Source organism: Antechinus flavipes, chromosome 2, assembly GCF_016432865.1.
Source record: "Antechinus flavipes isolate AdamAnt ecotype Samford, QLD, Australia chromosome 2, AdamAnt_v2, whole genome shotgun sequence".
Taxonomy (NCBI): Eukaryota; Metazoa; Chordata; class Mammalia; order Dasyuromorphia; family Dasyuridae; genus Antechinus; species Antechinus flavipes.
The window spans coordinates 236,846,665-236,865,190 of record NC_067399.1 but is presented as its reverse complement, the minus strand read 5'-3'; the positions used below and the strand labels follow the sequence as shown (position 1 = coordinate 236,865,190).

At 34.1% G+C, this 18,526-nt stretch overlaps 1 protein-coding gene and 1 long non-coding RNA gene across 2 annotated transcripts in view; one reads left to right on the top strand and one right to left on the bottom strand.

The window, feature by feature from the left end:
* The window catches only part of LOC127548918 (uncharacterized), a 444,700-nt gene extending 436,564 nt beyond the window's left edge, over positions 1-8,136 (top strand). The window contains exon 3 of the long non-coding RNA XR_007950483.1: positions 701-8,136. This is a non-coding gene — a long non-coding RNA (uncharacterized LOC127548918). The remainder of the gene's footprint in view (positions 1-700) is intronic.
* The window catches only part of PTPN1 (protein tyrosine phosphatase non-receptor type 1), a 67,023-nt gene that overhangs the window by 34,455 nt on the left and 14,042 nt on the right, over positions 1-18,526 (bottom strand). The window lies entirely within an intron of this gene.

Sequence of the window (18,526 nt, the reverse complement as noted above, 5' to 3'; positions counted from 1 at the left end):
GAAAGGATACCAGCACTTAATGTGTGCTTAATGTATGTGGAGTTCATGGACAAGAACTGTTCAGGATGAGTAGGCATAAACATTCTGTATTACTGGAGGGAGTACTCAACAGATAAACATTCAAACAGTTTCATTTTAGCATTTGAGTAATTGTGAAATATTTTCCAAAACTGATGAATGCCAAAAATTACTTAAGACTAATAATTAGCCTTCAGCCACTTAAACTATAACACCCTGAGAACAACATAAATCAAATATGAAAACATGAGGAAATGGACACCTGTCATATGCCATAATCCTTACAAAGTGAACAAAGCAATTTTTTTTTATTAGGGGGTGGGGGTCAAGTTTATTTTTATTTTTTTTTATTTAATAATAACTTTATATTGACAGAATCCATGCCAGAGTAATTTTTTACAACATTATTCCTTGCACTCACTTATGTTTCGATTTTTCCCCTCCCTCCCTCCACCCCCTCCCCAAGATGGCAAGCAGTCCTATATATGTTAGATATGTTGCAGTATATCCTAGATACAATACATATTTGCAGAACCGAACAGTTCTCCTGTTGCACAGGGAGAATCAGATTCAGAAGGTAAAAATAACTCGGGAAGAAAATCAAAAATGCAAATAGTTCACATTTGTTTCCTAGTGGGTGTAGCTGTTTCTGTCCATCATTTATCCATTGAAACTCAGTTAGGTCTCTTTGTCAAAGAAATCCACTTCCATCAGAATACATCCTCATACAATATCTTTGTCGAAGTGTATAATGATCTCCTGGTTCTGTTCATTTCACTTAGCATCAGTTCATGTAGGTCTCTCCAAGCCTCTCTGTATTCATCCTGCTGGTCATTCCTTACAGAGCAATAATATTCCATAACATTCATATACCACAATTTACCCAGCCATTCTCCAATTGATGGGCATCCATTCATTTTCCAGTTTCTAGCCACTACAAACAGGGCTGCTACAAACATTTTGGCACATACAGGTCTCTTTCCCTTTTTTAGTATCTCTTTGGGGTATAAGCCCAATAGAAACACTGCTGGATCAAAGGTTATGTACATTTTGATAATTTTTTGGGCACAATTCCAGATTGTTCTCCAGAATGGTTGGGTTCGTTCACAACTCTACCAACAATGCATCAGTGTCCCCATTTTCCCGCATCCCCTCCAACATTCATCATTATTTTTTCCTGTCATCTTAGCCAATCTGACAGGTGTGTAGTGGTATCTCAGAGTTGTCTTAATTTGCATTTCTCTGATCAATAGTGATTTGGAACACTTTCATATGAGTGGTAATAATTTCAATTTCATCATCTGAAAATTGTCTGTTCATATCCTTTGACCATTTATCAATTGGAGAATGGCTTGGTTTCTTATAAATTAGGGTCAGTTCTCTATATATTTTGGAAATGAGGCCTTTATCAGAACCTTTAACTGTAAAGATGTTTTCCCAGTTTGTTGCTTCCCTTCTAATCTTGTTTGCATTCGTTCTGTTTGTACAAAGGCTTTTTAATTTGATATAATCAAAATTTTCTATTTTGTGATCAGTAATGGTCTCTAGTTCATCTTTGGTCACAAATTTATTTCTCCTCCACAAGTCTGAGAGATAAACTATCCTACGTTCCTCTAATTTATTTATAATCTCGTTCTTTATGCTTAGGTCATGGATCCATTTTGATCTTATCTTGGTATATGGTGTTAAGTGTGGGTCCTTGCCTAATTTCTGCCATACTAATTTCCAGTTATCCCAGCAGTTTTTATCAAATAATGAATTCTTATCCCAAAAGTTAGAATCTTTGGGTTTGTCAAACACTAGTTTGCTATAGTTGACTATTCTGTCTTGTGAACCTAACCTTTTCCACTGATCAACTAATCTATTTCTTAGCCAATACCAAATGGTTTTGGTGACTGCTGCTTTATAATATAATTTTAGATCAGGTACAGCTAGACCACCTTCATTTGATTTTTTTTTTCATTAATTCCCTTGAGATTCTCGACTTTTTATTGTTCCATATGAATTTTGTTGTTATTTTTTCTAGATCATTAAAATATTTTCTTGGAAGTCTGATTGGTATAGCACTAAATAAATAGATTAGTTTAGGGAGTATTGTCATCTTTATTATATTTGCTCGGCCTATCCAAGAGCACTTAATATTTTTCCAATTATTTAAGTCTGACTTTATTTGTGTGGAAACTTTTTTGTAATTTTGCTCAAATAATTCCTGACTTTCCTTTGATAGGTAGATTCCCAAATATTTTATGCTATCAACAGTTATTCAAAGCAATTTTTTTTACTGGGGAAAAAAATCTAGAACATACTCTTATTTAAGTTCATGGAACTAGAAGCAGAATGGCCTGGTAGATATAAGGCTGAGTTTGGAATCAATGTTTTAGAGCTAGAAGGTTCCTGAGAGGCCAGCTAGTTCAAATGCTTCATTTTAGGGAAGAAAAGAGATTCCGCCAGGTGATTTGCACAAGGTCAAATATGATTTAAGTAGCAGAGCTGGGACGGGAACTTGTGTCCTCTAGTTCTTTCATCTATTCTATAAGGCTTCTGGAAGAACTCATTTACCAGCCATGTGATCTTATATAAGACATCTAACCTCTATTTGTTCTACAAGTTACCAAGTCTCACAGGGTAGCAATCAACAAAAAGTTCACCATATATTCAGGAACTTGCAATTCTTAGTGTAATCCAATACATAAACGAGTCATAAACATAATGTTTGGCTTTTAAGACTGACTCAAACACTTTTGTTGAAAGACAGGACCAATGTCTTACTTATCTTTATATCTCCTCCCAACTTGGAGCATCACAACTAGTACTCACTCAATGAACATTTATAGTAGGGAAATATTTAGTGACTAGTGTAGAGCTATAAAATTCACAGTCCCCCACAAAACTCTGGACAGCAAATCAAACCACACAAAAATGGGAAATGTTTAACAATGAATAAAAATATGTGATATAATGCAATTCGATGTTAAATATTGGCAATTCTTCTATTTCCATATTTGTCATGTTGCCCAAGAAAAATAAAATCAAAATCCAAGAAAGGGGAAAAGCAAAACAAACAAACAATAACAAAATGGTAAAAATACTATCCTTTGATCCACATTCAGATTCCATAGTTCTCTCTCTGGATTGGTGGACACCCTCCAGGATCCCAAGTCTACTGATAATGCCTTAAATCACGACATTGTTGAAAAGAACCAAGTTCCTCGCAGTTGATTATCACATAATCTTGCTATTGTGCAAAATGTTCTCTTGGTTCTGCTCAGTTCACTTAGCTCAGTTCAAATAAGTCTCTCCAGGCTCTTCTGTTCATCATTTCTTACAGAACTATTCCAATTACATTCATATATCACAATCTAGTCAGCCATTCCCCAACTGATAGGCATTCACTCAGTTTTCAGTCCCTTGCCATTACAAAAAGGGCTGTGACAAACATTTTTGCATAGGTGAGTCCTTTTCTCTCTTTTATGATCTCTTTGGGATATAGACTTAATGAAACATTGTTGGATCAAAGGGGATGCAGTTTTATAGCCCTTTGGGCATAGTTCCAAAATGTTCTCCAGAATGGCTAGATCAGTTCACAGTTCCACCAACAATGTATCAGTGTCCCAGTTGTCTCACATCCCCTCCAACATTCATCATTATCTTTTCCTGTCATCTTAGCCAATCTCAGAGGTGTGTGAAGTGGTACTTCAGAGTGGTCTTAATTTGCATTTCTCTAATCAACAGCATTTTAGAGCATTTTTTTCATATGACTAGAAATGGCTTTTTTTAATGTTTGTCTAAAAACTGTCTTAATTTCCTTTGATCTTCATATTAATTGGGAAATAGCTTATATTTTTATAAATTTGAGTTTATAATTTAGAAATGAGACCTTTATCAGAAACAGTGACTATAAAAAATTTCCTCCTAGCCTTTTGCTTCCCTTCTAATCATGGCTGCACTGGTTTTGTTCATACAAAACCTTTATAATTTAATGTAATCAAAATTATTATTTTGCATTTCATTATGTCCTGTAGTTCTTCTTTGGCCATAAAATCCTTCTTTTTTTTTTTTTTTTTTTTTTTTTGGCTGAGGCACTTGGGGTTAAGTGACTTGCCCAGGGTCACACAGCTAGGAAATATTAAGTGTCTGAGTTTGAACTCAGGTACTCTGGACTTCAGGGCTGGTGCTCTATCCATTATACCACCTAGTTGCCCCTCTTCCTTCTTTACAGATCTGAGAGGTAGATTATCCCTTATTCTCCTAATGTACCCATTTTGACCTTATCTTGGTATAGAATACTAGATATTGGTCAGTTCCTAGTTTCTGTCATGCTATTTTCCAGTTTTCCCAGATATTTTTGTCAAATATTGAGTTCTTATCCCAGAAGTTGGAGTCTTTGGGTTTATCAAATACTAGAATATGACCACAGTCATTGACTATTGTGTCTTGTGAATCTAACATATTTTACTAATCTACTCTATTTCTTAACCAGTACTAAATGGTTTTGATGATCATTGCTTTGTAATATAGTTTTAGGTCTGGTGTAGTTAGGCCAACTTCATTTGCATTTTTTTCATTAATTCCCTTGATATTCTTGACCTTTTGTTCTTCCAAATGAATTTTGTTATTATTTTTTCTAGCTCTATAAAGTATTTTCTTGGCAATTTGATTGGTATGGCACTGAATAAGTAGATTCATTTAGGTAGAATCGTCATTTTTATTACATTAGCTCAGCCTTCCCATGAGCATTTGATATTATTCCAATTGTTCAGAACTAACTTTATTTGTGTGAAAAGTGTTTTGTAATTGTTCTTGGCTTTGTCTTGGCAGGTAGACTCCCAAATATTTTATATTATCTAGTTATTTTAAATGGAATTTCTCTTTGTATCTCTTGCTGTTGGTCTTGTTGGTAACATATAGAAATGCCAGTGATTTACGTGGGTTTATTTTACATTCTGCAATTTTGCTAAAGTTGTTAATTGTTTCAAGTAGTTTTTAGTTGATTCTCTAGAATTCTCTAAATGTTCCATTATAGCATTTGCAAAGAGTGACAATTTTGTTTCCTCATTACCTACTCTAATTTCTTTTTCTTCTCATTTCTAAGGCTAACATTTCTAGTACAATAATGAATAATTGTGGTGATAATGAGCAACCATATTTTATCCTTGATCTTACTGGGAATGCTTCTAGCTTATCTCCATTTATACCTGCTTAAGAGATCACATAGTTAAAAATTATAAAGAAAAGAAGAATGTGGAATATACCATTCAGGGGAAAAAAAACTGCAAAAAACATTTCCACAAACTTTTAGCATAAGAGATTAAGTTGAGGAAATTATTTATAACCATGTAAAAGAGTAAAATGTTTTAAGTAACAAGTGCTGAATATTCATATATTTCTATATATAGGTAGTAAAATACTAGCAATAGATATGAGGGAAAAATCTAGATTAGAATCACTTCACAAAGGTAGACAAATAATGAGCTTTTACAAGGGAAAAGATTATATTACATATGGAGAAGTATTACTACTTTGATAGAACTACAACCTAATTGAGATATTGATATTAACATTATTGATAAAAGTATTTTTTTCACTGGTACAACCTGAAATTTATCTTTGCCTTCTCTTGTACAACTTTTGATCTACCTCTTGTGTTCTTGACATAAACTCTGACTGTTTCTACTAGGCTGTAAAATCCTTTTGCTTTGTATCACTCATTTCTGAATATCTCTTACTTCCCCAGTAAACTATTCCTTGTACTAACAATAAAAAGAGAAAAGAGACAGAGACAGAAAGACACACATAGAGAGTGCAAGAACGCACAGCATTAAAATTAATACATATTAACTCAGAATGATAATATATGTACTGTTCCATACACATAATCTTTTTAATGAAATAATCTCCCTACTTTCATTCCTCTTCCAATCTCCCAAATTAATAAATCCCATCCACATTTCCAATCAGTTGTTCAATTTTACTTCATCCCTCAAATCCAACTATCTTTTCTCTACTCACAAAGCTGTCACCTTAATTTAGGCCCTCACTGCCTTTCACCTAGATTACTGATAATTTCTCTGCCTCAGTCTCTCCAGATAAGTGAGTAATCTACCCTCCATATTGCTGTCAATGTGTTACCATCTTAACCTTGACACTACTCTACTTAGTACTCTAGTTGTTGCCTCTACAATCAAACAACTCTAATTTTAACCTTTAAAATCCTTCACAATTTGCCTCTAATCCATCAATAATTTTATTCTTGCTAGACAGTATTCTTTTCTCACAAGAGATCCAAGCAAACTTGCCTTCTCTCTGTTCCTCAACATGATTCCTGTCTTTGTACTAGCAGTCCTATGCTCTTTCTTCACCTAACAGAACCCCTCTCTTCATTTAAGATGTAATAACTGTCACCTTTTTATGTGAAGCCTTCCCTGATCCCTTCAATGACAGTGCCTTCTATCTCAAACTACCTCCAATTTAACTACTTATACTTATAATCTATAATTATTCTGTATACAGACACATCTTGTTTCATTGCACTTCACAGATACTGCATTTTTTACAAATTGAAGGTTTGTGGCAACCCTGTGTCAAGCAAATCTATTGATACCATTTTCTAACAGCATGGGCTCACAACATGTCTCTACCACATTTTGCTAATTCTTGCAATGTTTCAACCTTTTCCATTATTATTATACCTGCTATGGTGTCTATGATTAGTGATTTTTGATGTTGCTATTGTACATTGTTTTGGAGAGTCATGAACTATGCCCATACCATGTTAAACTTGATGGATAAATGTGTGTTCTGACTGCTCCACCAATAGGTAGTTCCCTAGCTCCCTCTCTCTTTCCCTTGGGCCTCTTTATTCTCTGACATATAACAATATTGAAATTAGGCAACTAATTTCAACTAATCAGCAGCATCAACAGAGAGGCAAGATCCTCTACCAGCAAAAATATTACAACTCATTGAAGATTCAGATGATGGTTAGCATTTTTTAATGAAAGTATTTTTAATTTTTATGTGTACATTGGATTTTTTTTTTTAGCCACAACACTTTTGTACATTAATAGATGACAGGATAGAGTAAAACCTAACTTTCCAAAAACTTAATGTGACATTTTATTGCAGTGATCTAAAAATGAACCTGAAATAGCTCTGGAGTAAGTCTCTAGATGTAGAAATCCTTATTTTCTCTCCCATTAAAATATAAGCTCTCTGTGAGTAAAGATCACTTCATTTATTGTATTTGTAACTCCCAGTACATCTAGCACAGTGTCTGGAAACATAGTAGATGCTTAATAAATACTTGTTGGTTGATTATCATTCCTTTTGGGGAGACACAACAAATCTTTCATTTACATTGTTATAATTGTTGTGTATAGTTTTTTTTGGAGGTTTTGCTTATTTTACTCTGTATCAATTCACATGGTATTCTAAGAATTCTTCATATTCAGATTACTTATAGCATTGTAATCATCCCTTACATTTATGTATCATTATTTTCATTTAGACATTGGAGGTGTCAGTTGATGGATATCTGCTTTGTTTCTAGTTCTGATAATCCCAAAAGTGTTAGGAATATTATGGATACATAGGAGATCTTTCTTTCCATAATTGATCTCCTTAGAATATGGTCATGATTTAATTTTTTAATAGTATAGACATCATAGAGACAACCTAATCTTCTGTAAAAAGTTCAGGCTATACAGAAGAAATTTATATTCAGACTTTGAAATTACTATCTGACACTGACACTTGGTATCTGTATGGCCTTGGACAAATCACATAACCTCCCTAGGCCTAGTTTCTTTTTCTACAAAATGAAGGTGTTGGACTAAATAAAATGGCCTTTGAAGTCGCTTTTACCTCTCAATGATTTGTAAGCTAAAATAGTTAATATGTATACCACAACTCATTTAAATTAATGGTGCTAAGAGATGCTAACATTTCTACATAGATAGCTATCCTGATAAGTGTTTTGTTTTGTTTTTTAACTTTGGTAGAAGATGAAGCAGAAAGTTTTTGAGGGGTCTTTTTTGCATATCAAGAAATAAAATTTAAGTTGTAAAATCTGAACACTAAGCCAATTTGAACTTTTCTTAAATTTTAAATAATAAAAATTAAAAAGTTAAGATTTAAAAGAATCATAATGCGTGGTCATTTTAAGATTTTAAAAATTTCAAAAATACTAAGAAATATAGTCATTACCTCTGACCCCAAAACATTTATGAGAACAAAAGTACAGTATTTGTACATCTACAATTATTTGTGGCAAATAGCTATTTTCAATTTCTCAGAGGTCTTTGTACAGCTTTGGAACCAAAATTTATATTTCAATGGTAAAATAGTGACAAGATTCACTTGAAAATGGATCATCTTAACAATGATAATGGTAGAATTGTGGTAATGAAAGTAAACTGTTGAAAAGCACTCCTACACAGGAACCTTAAAGCATGTGAAATAAATTTGGGTCTTTTAAGAGTCTGAAAGGTAATTGAAATGTACCCATTTCTAAGATCATGACAATATGAGAAAATTATTTTCCTAGCTCTGTGCAAAGCAAATGAAAAGAGTTATTATTATTACTAAGTAATTATATAAAAATTACCTTCCTATCAAGGTTATTCAATTTTTTTTTTTTGGAAAAACACAAGAATTTTAAAGTGAGAAATAAGGAATCACACTTTCTGTTTATATTACAAATTTCATCTTGGGCAGAAATCAATATGCATAAAATGAATCAATGACTTAGAGTAATTGATGACTTATTACAAGCAATATTATTTAAATGCATGAACCACAGAATTGTTCCTTTAAGTAAAATGGTCTAAAAATTAAAACTACTTTCACTTGTTTTATCTTTCACTTTACTTATAGACAACTAAAATTTTCAGAAATTAGCCTCTACCCTTCCAGCCCAAATGTATGATTCTATTGTCTATAATCCTATCATCCTTTTATCTCTCCATTAATTATAAAGAGAGTGATGATAGTAATTGCAATGTTCTTCTAGAAAATTTATTGTTTTCTGGGAGCAGGTTTCTTGGGGGGCTTCTGGAGGCAGCCTTAGTTTCAGTTCAAAGTAATCACCCCAAATGCAGCCAGGAGTTAAAGTCCAAATCCTTTATTGTGTCCTTCCTTGGGCCCGGTTAGATTTCATAGAGGCCTATCTCTCTCCTTGGTTCCGAGAGCTCTGATGCTAGTCCTTTGTCTCTGCCAGCTTCTGCCTCTAGCTATCTCCGAATGTCTCCAGCCTGCACAAAGGTGGAAGATGGAATGAATCTGTCTCCTCCTCCCAGAGCTTCTAGTGGGCTTCTGGCCTTTAGCTCTGAGAGTTCCTCCTTATACATGCTCTATTAAAGGTGTAAATCTTGTGGAATTATAGTAAGTACTAAATACATGTTAATTAGAGAATCATTATTTCATCAATTGCATTGACTTGGCACCTTGTAAGAATCCTAACAAGTAATGATTAACATTGTAAAAAATGTTACATAAAATCAACATTTATGTGCAAACACACGCACAAAACACACAACACATAAACAACATCTTCTTTCCACAGATAAAATGTAAGCTCTTTGTGGGAAGAGATTATGCAATTTGTCTTTGAATTTCCACTGTCTGGCATAAAGCAAGCACAACTGAAATTGTAAAAAGTATATAAAAACTATCTTGCTATAAAATCAAATCCTTTAGTTTATGAGGAGAGAAAAATAAAACATATTCTGGAATGTTTAAAACAACTAGAAAAATTTTAATGAAATATTTAATGAAAAATATGTTAAGTACCTTTAGACAAGATAAAATGATATAATACCTATCCTCAAGGAGCTTAAAATATGTAAGACATCATTATGTCAGACATCATTAATGTCATTCATTACAGCTCAACCTAATTAGATAGTGTACTTTTTATATGCTTTATTGATGCTCTTTCATTTTGAAAAAAATCACTATCCCTTTCTAATGATAGCCTCCCCTCGATACTATTCCCAACCCTCCCTTGTAACACATAAGTATTAATCTTAATTTAAAAATATGTTTCAATTTTTACTACCTATCCCCTGAAAAATATGAATCATCACATCAACACCAGTTATTTATTAATTAGAATTTTGAAAACTTTCAATGTTCCCTTAAAAATAAAATTCCCATAGACATTATAAAAAATGTTCTCCTGATTTTGCTCATTTTGTTCTTTTACCACTCTAAATTGCAAACTTTTCAGACTTTATTACTATCTCTACCCAAGATTCAACTCTTATAAAAGCAAAAAGTAAAAATGAAAGTGGAGGTAAATAGAAAACTTTGAGAATGGATAATGTCTCTGCAGAACCATATAGTCAACAAAATTAAAGGATGCTACTATATGTCAAAAGTCCCTGCATTATCACAGATTCTTGTTTGGAAAGCCATGCCCTATGAATTTTCCATTCAGTTCATGGATGACTTAGCTCACAGTTTCTGATGATGCTAAGACAAAGGGGATTTCAAAACACCCTTCAGAATAGTTATATGAATTTGTGATGTGTCTTTCTCTCCCACAAACCCTCCAACAATGAACAGAATGAACTTTAATTTGACAAATGGATATGAGATTCTTGTTTAATGACTGGACTGGTCAGATTGCTAGAGGGGTTGAATCATATCTATATCTTGACATTCTGTTATAAATAAAACAAAAAGCAAAAAGGAAGTTGTAGTTAAATAGAAGAATTGGTGCATAGGTACTTTATGATGACAAAAAGAATCAGCACTTTTTTACCACTTGTTTCTCCTGAATACTCTCTCTTCTCTGATATAGATGTCAGATCTATTATCTGATAGATCACTCCAACTCAATCTTCTCTGTTCACTAATCATACATATATCACGTCCACAAACTTGATGCCATCAAGATTCTGTCCTAAGCCTTTTTGTTTTCTCTTTTTACACATTCTTGGTAATCTCATCAGCTTCCATGAGTTTAACTATTATCTGACAGACACACATAGACACAGACACACACAATTCATTTCATGTTTCAAACACTCCTCTTCCAAATTTCTATTTCTATCAAAGGAGTAAAATCATTCTTTCAGATTCCCAGGCTTGTAACCTTGGCATTATTATTTTTATCCTTGACTCCTCAGACAAGTGGTAGCCAAATCCTTTCATTTCTACCTCCATTATGTCTTACATCATAAACTAACTGCCACAACTGGGCAACCATTAGAACCCAGTTTAGTCATGGTTTGTCTAATGGTAAATAGAAAATCTTTGCCAAATAAGAGAGATAGTTGCCAAAGCAAAAACAGGTTTGAATATAAATTCATTTGTAAAATATGACAAGATTTATGGATAACTATGAGTAATATAATCTCATAAAGCAGCAAGAAGTAGAGGTAAAGACAATTTAAAGAAAGTTGACAAGATATCCAAATAAGCAAAGTTGGCCTCCTCATTTCCCCAAGGCATTTAAGGTTGAAAATGGAAGAACTACCTAAAGGAAAAAAAAAAGTTAAAGATTTGGAAAAGCCATTATTACAGCATAGCTTTTATAAGCCTTTATATAATCTAAATATTCTCTGTTATTCTTCAGCAAATCAGTTTTACTGGGACACTAACACATTGTTGGCAGAATTATGAAATGATCCAATCATTATGGAGACATTATGGATGTCCAAAAGGCTATCAAACTGAGCATACCCTTTGATCCAGTAGTCTCAGTACTGGGTCTGTATCCCAAAGAAATCATAAAAGAGGGTAAAGGACCCATATGTGCTAAAATGTTTGCATTAGCACTTTTTATAATAGCAAGAAATTGGAATTGATGGATGCCCATTAGCTGGGAGTGGCTGAATAAGTCAATGGAATGGAATTATTGTTTATAGTGATGTGCATGCAGGCTTATTTCAGAAAAGCCTGGAAAGACTTGTATGAATTGATGCTGAGTGAAATAACAGCAAGATTATGTGATGATCACCTCTGATGGATTTGGCTCTTCTCAGTGATTTGATGACACAAAACAATTCCAATAAACTTAGAATGAAAGGTACCATACGCTTCAGAGAGAGAGAGTACTATGGAGATAGGATGTGGATCGAGGTATAGTATTTTCACCTTTGCTTATTTTTTCTTTATTGTGCTTTTTTCCTTTTGACACATCTAACAGATAAAGCCTTAGATCTATGGCCTTTACCATTAATTTTCCCTGTGGTAGTACTAAGTATTTAGCAATGATGTTTTTACGGCCAGGTCTTGAAAATATACATAGTTTTAAATATATATATATATATATATATATATATATATATATATATATATATATATGTGTGTGTGTGTGTGTGTGTGTGTGTGTGTGTATGTGTGTGTGTATGCGTATGTATAGATATATATTACAATTATATAATACACATATTATACATACATACATATATATAAATATATATATATAAAAACAACTCTGGCTAGGGGCCGGACTATCTTACACGGGAGTTTGTTGAAGCTCTTTATAGCTGACTTTTTTGGGGGATAAGAGATTGGGGGAAGATCAGAGAAGAAGAGTTTATTTATAAATCCTTATCTACACTTCCTGCAACAGAGATTACAACTCATGCTTTTTTCAACTAGCTTGATTTGTTCATGTCTTCTCATAAAACCCCCATAATGGACCTATATACTACATCACAGACCTTCCTCTGAGACTATTTATCTACAAAAACATGCCTTTTCCTACTGATTTGTCCCTTCTTCCATACTGGAACACTCCATCCCTCACCAAGTCTGGAATTTAAGACTATACAGTAGGTCACCATCAGAATACTATTTAGATAGCCGAACAAGTTGTGGTAAATGACTATAATGTGCTGTAAGAAATGGAGAACAGGATGATTTCAGAAAAACCTGAAAAGACTTAGATGAACTGATATAGAGTGCAGTAAACAGAACTAGGAAAAACTATACACAGTAACAGTAATATTGTATAATGAAGAACCGTTAATAACTTAGCTATTTTGAGCAAATGATGCAAGACAAATAGCAAAGGATTCATGATGAAAAATGCTATCCATCTCCAGAGAAATAACTAATATCAGGCTGAAGCATTATTTTTCATTCCCCCCTTTCTGGTTTTAGTCTTCTTGTACAAAATTACTAATATGAAAATGTTTTACATTTTTATGTGATTGCACACGTATCAGACTGTTCATTGGTGGAGTAGGAAGAGAAGAGGGATAGAATTTGGAACTCAAAACTTAAAAAAACCAAAAGCATCTAGTTGGTACAGGGGATAATAGAGCACTGACCCTGAAGTCAGGAGGACCTGAGTTCAAATCTGATCTCAGATACTTAACACTTCCTACCTGTGTGACCCTGGGCAAATCACTTAACCCCAATTGCCTCATCAAACAAACAAACAAACAAAAAATCAAAAAAAAACCTTAAAAAAAAATGCATGTTGAAAATTATTTTTACATGTTATTGGTGGAAAAAAATTTGTGTGTATGTGTATCTTTACACACACACACACACACACCCTCTATTTAGGGGAAGAGTCTAATCAGAGTCTTGGGTATGAATAGTTAAGTACAGGCTGCTAAATTTAATTTCTAACCTCTTCCTAACCCTACCACCCTTGACAATTTGGTAAAGTTTCACCAATATGGATGGTGACTCTAAAGAGTACATGCTGCCACATAAATATTTCCTTTTCATCTATAAAATTCCTGTCTACATCTTTCCAAAAAACCTCTGTAGGAGAGCTACCCGATGCTTCCCTAGATTTTTTACATTCTGTGGGTATTCAGGCCATGTAACCAAAAAAGAAAGTGAACAAGTCATTTAGTGATGGGTGGATACTACTTTTTATACTATTTTATCTATGCCTCATCACTGTTAGTATGATAACAAGTTATTTCTTGACTACTCTTTGGGTCACTCACAAGCACTGTGACAGAAACTAGGGATATAAGACCAAAAAAAATTTTTTTGTCTTCAAGGACTTTACAAATATTACAAGGCACATGATATTATATTTAGATAAATAAGTAAATATAGGATGTTGATAAGGGAGCTGATTAGACAACAAGTTCAGATCTAACAGTCAGATTCCCATTCCCATTGAAAGGGGCCTATGGGCAGGAACAATGGTCTCATTTATTATTTGGTCTGCCAGTGGGAATGCTGTTATCATTTAAAAAACCCATGAGCAGGAGTTTTGGAGCTTCCACTCTCTACTTAGAAACAGCCCGACACTGATAGTGCATAGGAAGAAGTAGGAATAAATGCTTTGTCTTCCAATGTGGACCCCTCTTAGCTAGTGTAAGTGTGATAGTATGTACCCTGTTGTGCCACTGGATTAGACTGCCCAGTCACTACTACAGAAAGTAAGACTAACAAACCATGTGGTGAACAACATTCCAAGTGTCTCTCTTTCCTCGTGGAATCCGAACCCAATGACTAGTTTAGCCAGCTCAGGAGTAAATACTAAAACAATGGGATGAGGAAGGGCTTTTTATAGGGGGTAAAATAGAAGAAGCAAAGTAGCAAGCAGGTCAATTTGGCTGGAATGAAAAGCAGGTGAAGCAAAAGAATGTGAAGTAAATCTAGAATGGCAGGCTAGAGTCAGACTTAACTTTAAATACCAGTTAAGTGTTTTGTATGCTAGAGGCGATGGAGAATCCTCAAAAGTTCTTAACCAGAGGAGTTGTACAGCCATATTTCTACTTACAAAAGTTATTTTAGCAGCTAGATGGAAGGATAGATTACAAAGAGCATGAAAGCTAGGAAACCAAGGACAGCACTTTTGCAATGGCCCATAAAATAGATGAGTCTTTATACTGTATTCTGTGTTTCCAAAGGTTTTATGACTGAAAATCAGTGATGTGGAAATGATGGTAGTTTATGTGTCAGAGAGCAGTTTGGAATTATTCAAAGTCTTATTTATTTCCCAAAGGCAATATTCTGGGGGGTTTTGTGTGTGCTAGGAAAATAGGGGAGATACAATGTTTACATAAGACACTACCCTCAACCATCTCCTCAATATGTTGCCTATACATCAATCATTATTCTTACCTCCTTATCACCACATCCTTGGGACTCTGCCCCTAAGTCTCCTAGTTCTGATAGATGAGATTTCACATATCAGGACTCCACATCACTTTCTCATCATCTTGATGTCACCCAGTACCTTTTCCATCCTCTAGCTCCTCTTCTGTGTTGTCTTACCTATTAAAATATAAGCATCTTGAAGATGCTTGTTTGCATGTGTATTTTTGGTGCTTAACACAGTTATTGGCATATAAGTGTTTTATCTATTTACTTCATGAAACATATCTAATGGGGAGAAAAGAAACAAACATCTATAAGACACCAAATTATATGATCAGGTATTTTTAGAGAGATACTAAATAAAATGGTATGTGAGGGCTGAAGGTCTAAGGAATATTTTATGGAAAAAAAAGAATATATGGGTTAGGAATATAAGTAGGAATTAACAGGTGAAATCTGCTAAGCATCGGGGATACAAAGAAAGGCAAAATAGTCACTTGCCTTCAAGGAGCTCATGATCTAATGGAGGAAGCAACATGCCTGATGTACAAATAAGATATACATTGGATAGATTTGGAGATAATGTCATATGAAAAGCAACTAGTATTAAAGAGAACTAGGAAAAGTTTCTTGCAGAATGTGAGATTTTAGTTGTGCTATATACACATAAGCATCAGGAAAGTTAATGGTTGATAAAGATGCCTAGAATAAGCTTCTCCTACACAAGTAAGAGGAAAGGCATTCTCATTAATGACCTGAGGGTTGAACAGAAATCATTTTATGAAGAGATTTTATTTTGTTTGGGCAGATTGTGAATTAAAGAAAATATCTGCTTCAGTTGAATCCTACCATGCTCTCCTTAGCCACAACATATTACATAAGTAAATAAAAATGTCATTTGGTATCTTGAGATACTTCTAATAAAGACATTGCAGTATTAGGTTGTGTCATAATTTATACTTAGGCCCTACCAACTCTGAGCTCTAGGCAGCAAAGAGTTAAGAGGCAGAGTGATATAATGGATAGTGTGTTGGATTGGAATGAAGAATTAGGAAGTTTCTTGATGAGGGTGAAAAGAAAATGTAAAAGTTGGCTTAACACAACATTAAAAAAACTAAGATCTTAATAACTGAGTACCATCAGTTCCTGGCAATCAGAGAAGAAATGGAAGCAGCTTCAGATTTTATATTCTTGAGTTGAAAGATCACTGCAGATGGTAACTGCAGTCATGAAGTTAAAAGAACTGCTCCTTGGGAAAAAAGCTATGGCAAATCTGGACAGCATACTCAAAACTATGGTTTGTCTAGTAGCAATGTATGGTTGTGAGAGACAGACCATATAAGAAAAGCTGAGTTCTACAGAGCTTTTTTTGATGCTGGAGAAAGCTTTTGAGAATCCCTTGAATAGAAAAGATATTAAATCAGTCAATATTTAAAGAAATTAATTCAGTCTATTCACTGGAAGGTCAAATACTGAGGCAGAAACTTACATACTTTGACTACTGAATGAGAAGATAGGATTCAACAGAAAAACACCCTGATATTGGGAGAAAGGGAAGGCAAAGGATGAGATGGAATAGTGGCAAGGAAGCAACCAATGCCATGGAAGCAATCAACATGAATCTGGACAGATTTCAAGAGGGAAGAATAGAAGGACCTAGTATATTATGGTCTAAAGGATTATAAAGAGTTAGACATGACTAAATGACTGAACGACAAAAGGAGCTGGCACAGTGGCTGAAGTGTTGGATTTGAAATCAAAAAGCCGAGTTCAAATCCTGCCTTAGACACTTATTGACCTCAAACAAGTCATTTCACCCCTCTTAACCTCATTTTCCTCAGCTGTAAAATAGAGATGATAATAATAGCATCTAACACAGGATCTTTGTGAGGACATACTGAGATAATATATGTAAAGTACTTTGCAATTCTTTAAGTGCTTTATAAATATTATTATTAGAAGCAGGAAATCACTGAAGATTTGATAGCATAAAGAGTGACATGGTCAAATGATTTGACAGCAATGTAGAAGACAGATTAGAAAAGAAAAGAGATTGGAAGCAGATGATCAGGCTTTACTTACTTCCCTTAGTATCTGTGCAAGGGAAAAGGAAGTACCAAACTGGTTAAGAGTAAAGAAAACCAGCAGAATTCATGAGCCAGGCATCACAGAGAAGGGTTAAAGGTGCCTGAAGTTGTGCCCATGGCGGTTAATAGAAACAGAAGTAGTTAAGAGGGGAACAAGAAAACAGGTTCAGTTTTACATATTAAGTATTTGAGATATTGACAAGAAATGCCCAGCAGTCATTTGGTAGAGCTAGCCAAACAAACAAACAAACAATAAATAAAAGGGTCAATGCAGAGTAAGACATTCTTGCTTAATGAAGAAAGATTATCTAGCAACAGAGATCAAGATAATCAAGATTAACAAAATCTGTTCAGCCAGAGCTAATATGGAAATGGAGGAAGTCAGGAAGTACAGCATATCTGAGTGCTGGGCCTAGAGTCAGAAAGTTGCACCATCTAGAGTTCAAATTTGGTTTTAGACACTTACTAGCTGTGTGACCCTGGACAAGTCACTTAACCCTGTTTGCCTCAGTTTTCTCAACTGTAAAATGAGCCAGAGAAGGAAATGGAAAAGCTCTCCAATATCTTTCCAAAGAAAATCACCAGAGAGCATGGAATGTCAGACCAACTGAAATGACTCAACAACAAAGATGGAAGTATAGGTTTTGCATGACTTCACTGGCATGATCAACATATTGTTTGCCTTTTTAATGAGTGGGGGAGGGACAGGAAGGAGAGAATTTGGAACTCAAAACCAACCAACACTTATTAAATGCCATGTGTGTGGCACTTGGAGTACTATGGGGACACAGAGTAGAAGATGACATAGTCTTTGCCTTCAAGAAGTTTACAACCAATTTGGGAAAGTGATACAATTAATGCAACTCAAATAAAAAATTTAATACGACTCAGAAAATAGTGACTATGAGTTATCGATACGGCATTATCATAAAATCATCTTCTGTTTACTGTTTCTGCTTACTAAGAGTTAAATTAAATCTTTCAGTTTATAAGCGCTTAAAATAGGTCTTCTAACACATAGCACAATTACCATAAAGCTTAATAATTCAAGTATTCTCATTTCTGGAGGATTAGCAATTATTTATTCAATATTAAAGCTTAATGAAACCACCCTCTCTTCATTCCACACCCCAATTTAGGTTTTCATACCCTTCGTTTAACATCTCAAGTTAAAGATGAACCCAGAACTCTCATTTAAGGTTAAGGGCTCTTGAAACTCGTTTTTCATCACATTCCTACAATCTTAATTTTCTTTATCTTGATACTAGCCTTCCATTTCATAGCATCTATTTCCAATTATGTATGTCCACTTATAATGATATTTAAATGATTTTACTAAAATAAGAAAAAGAAAAAACAACTTTTCTAGTAAAAGGAAGATAATTCAGACT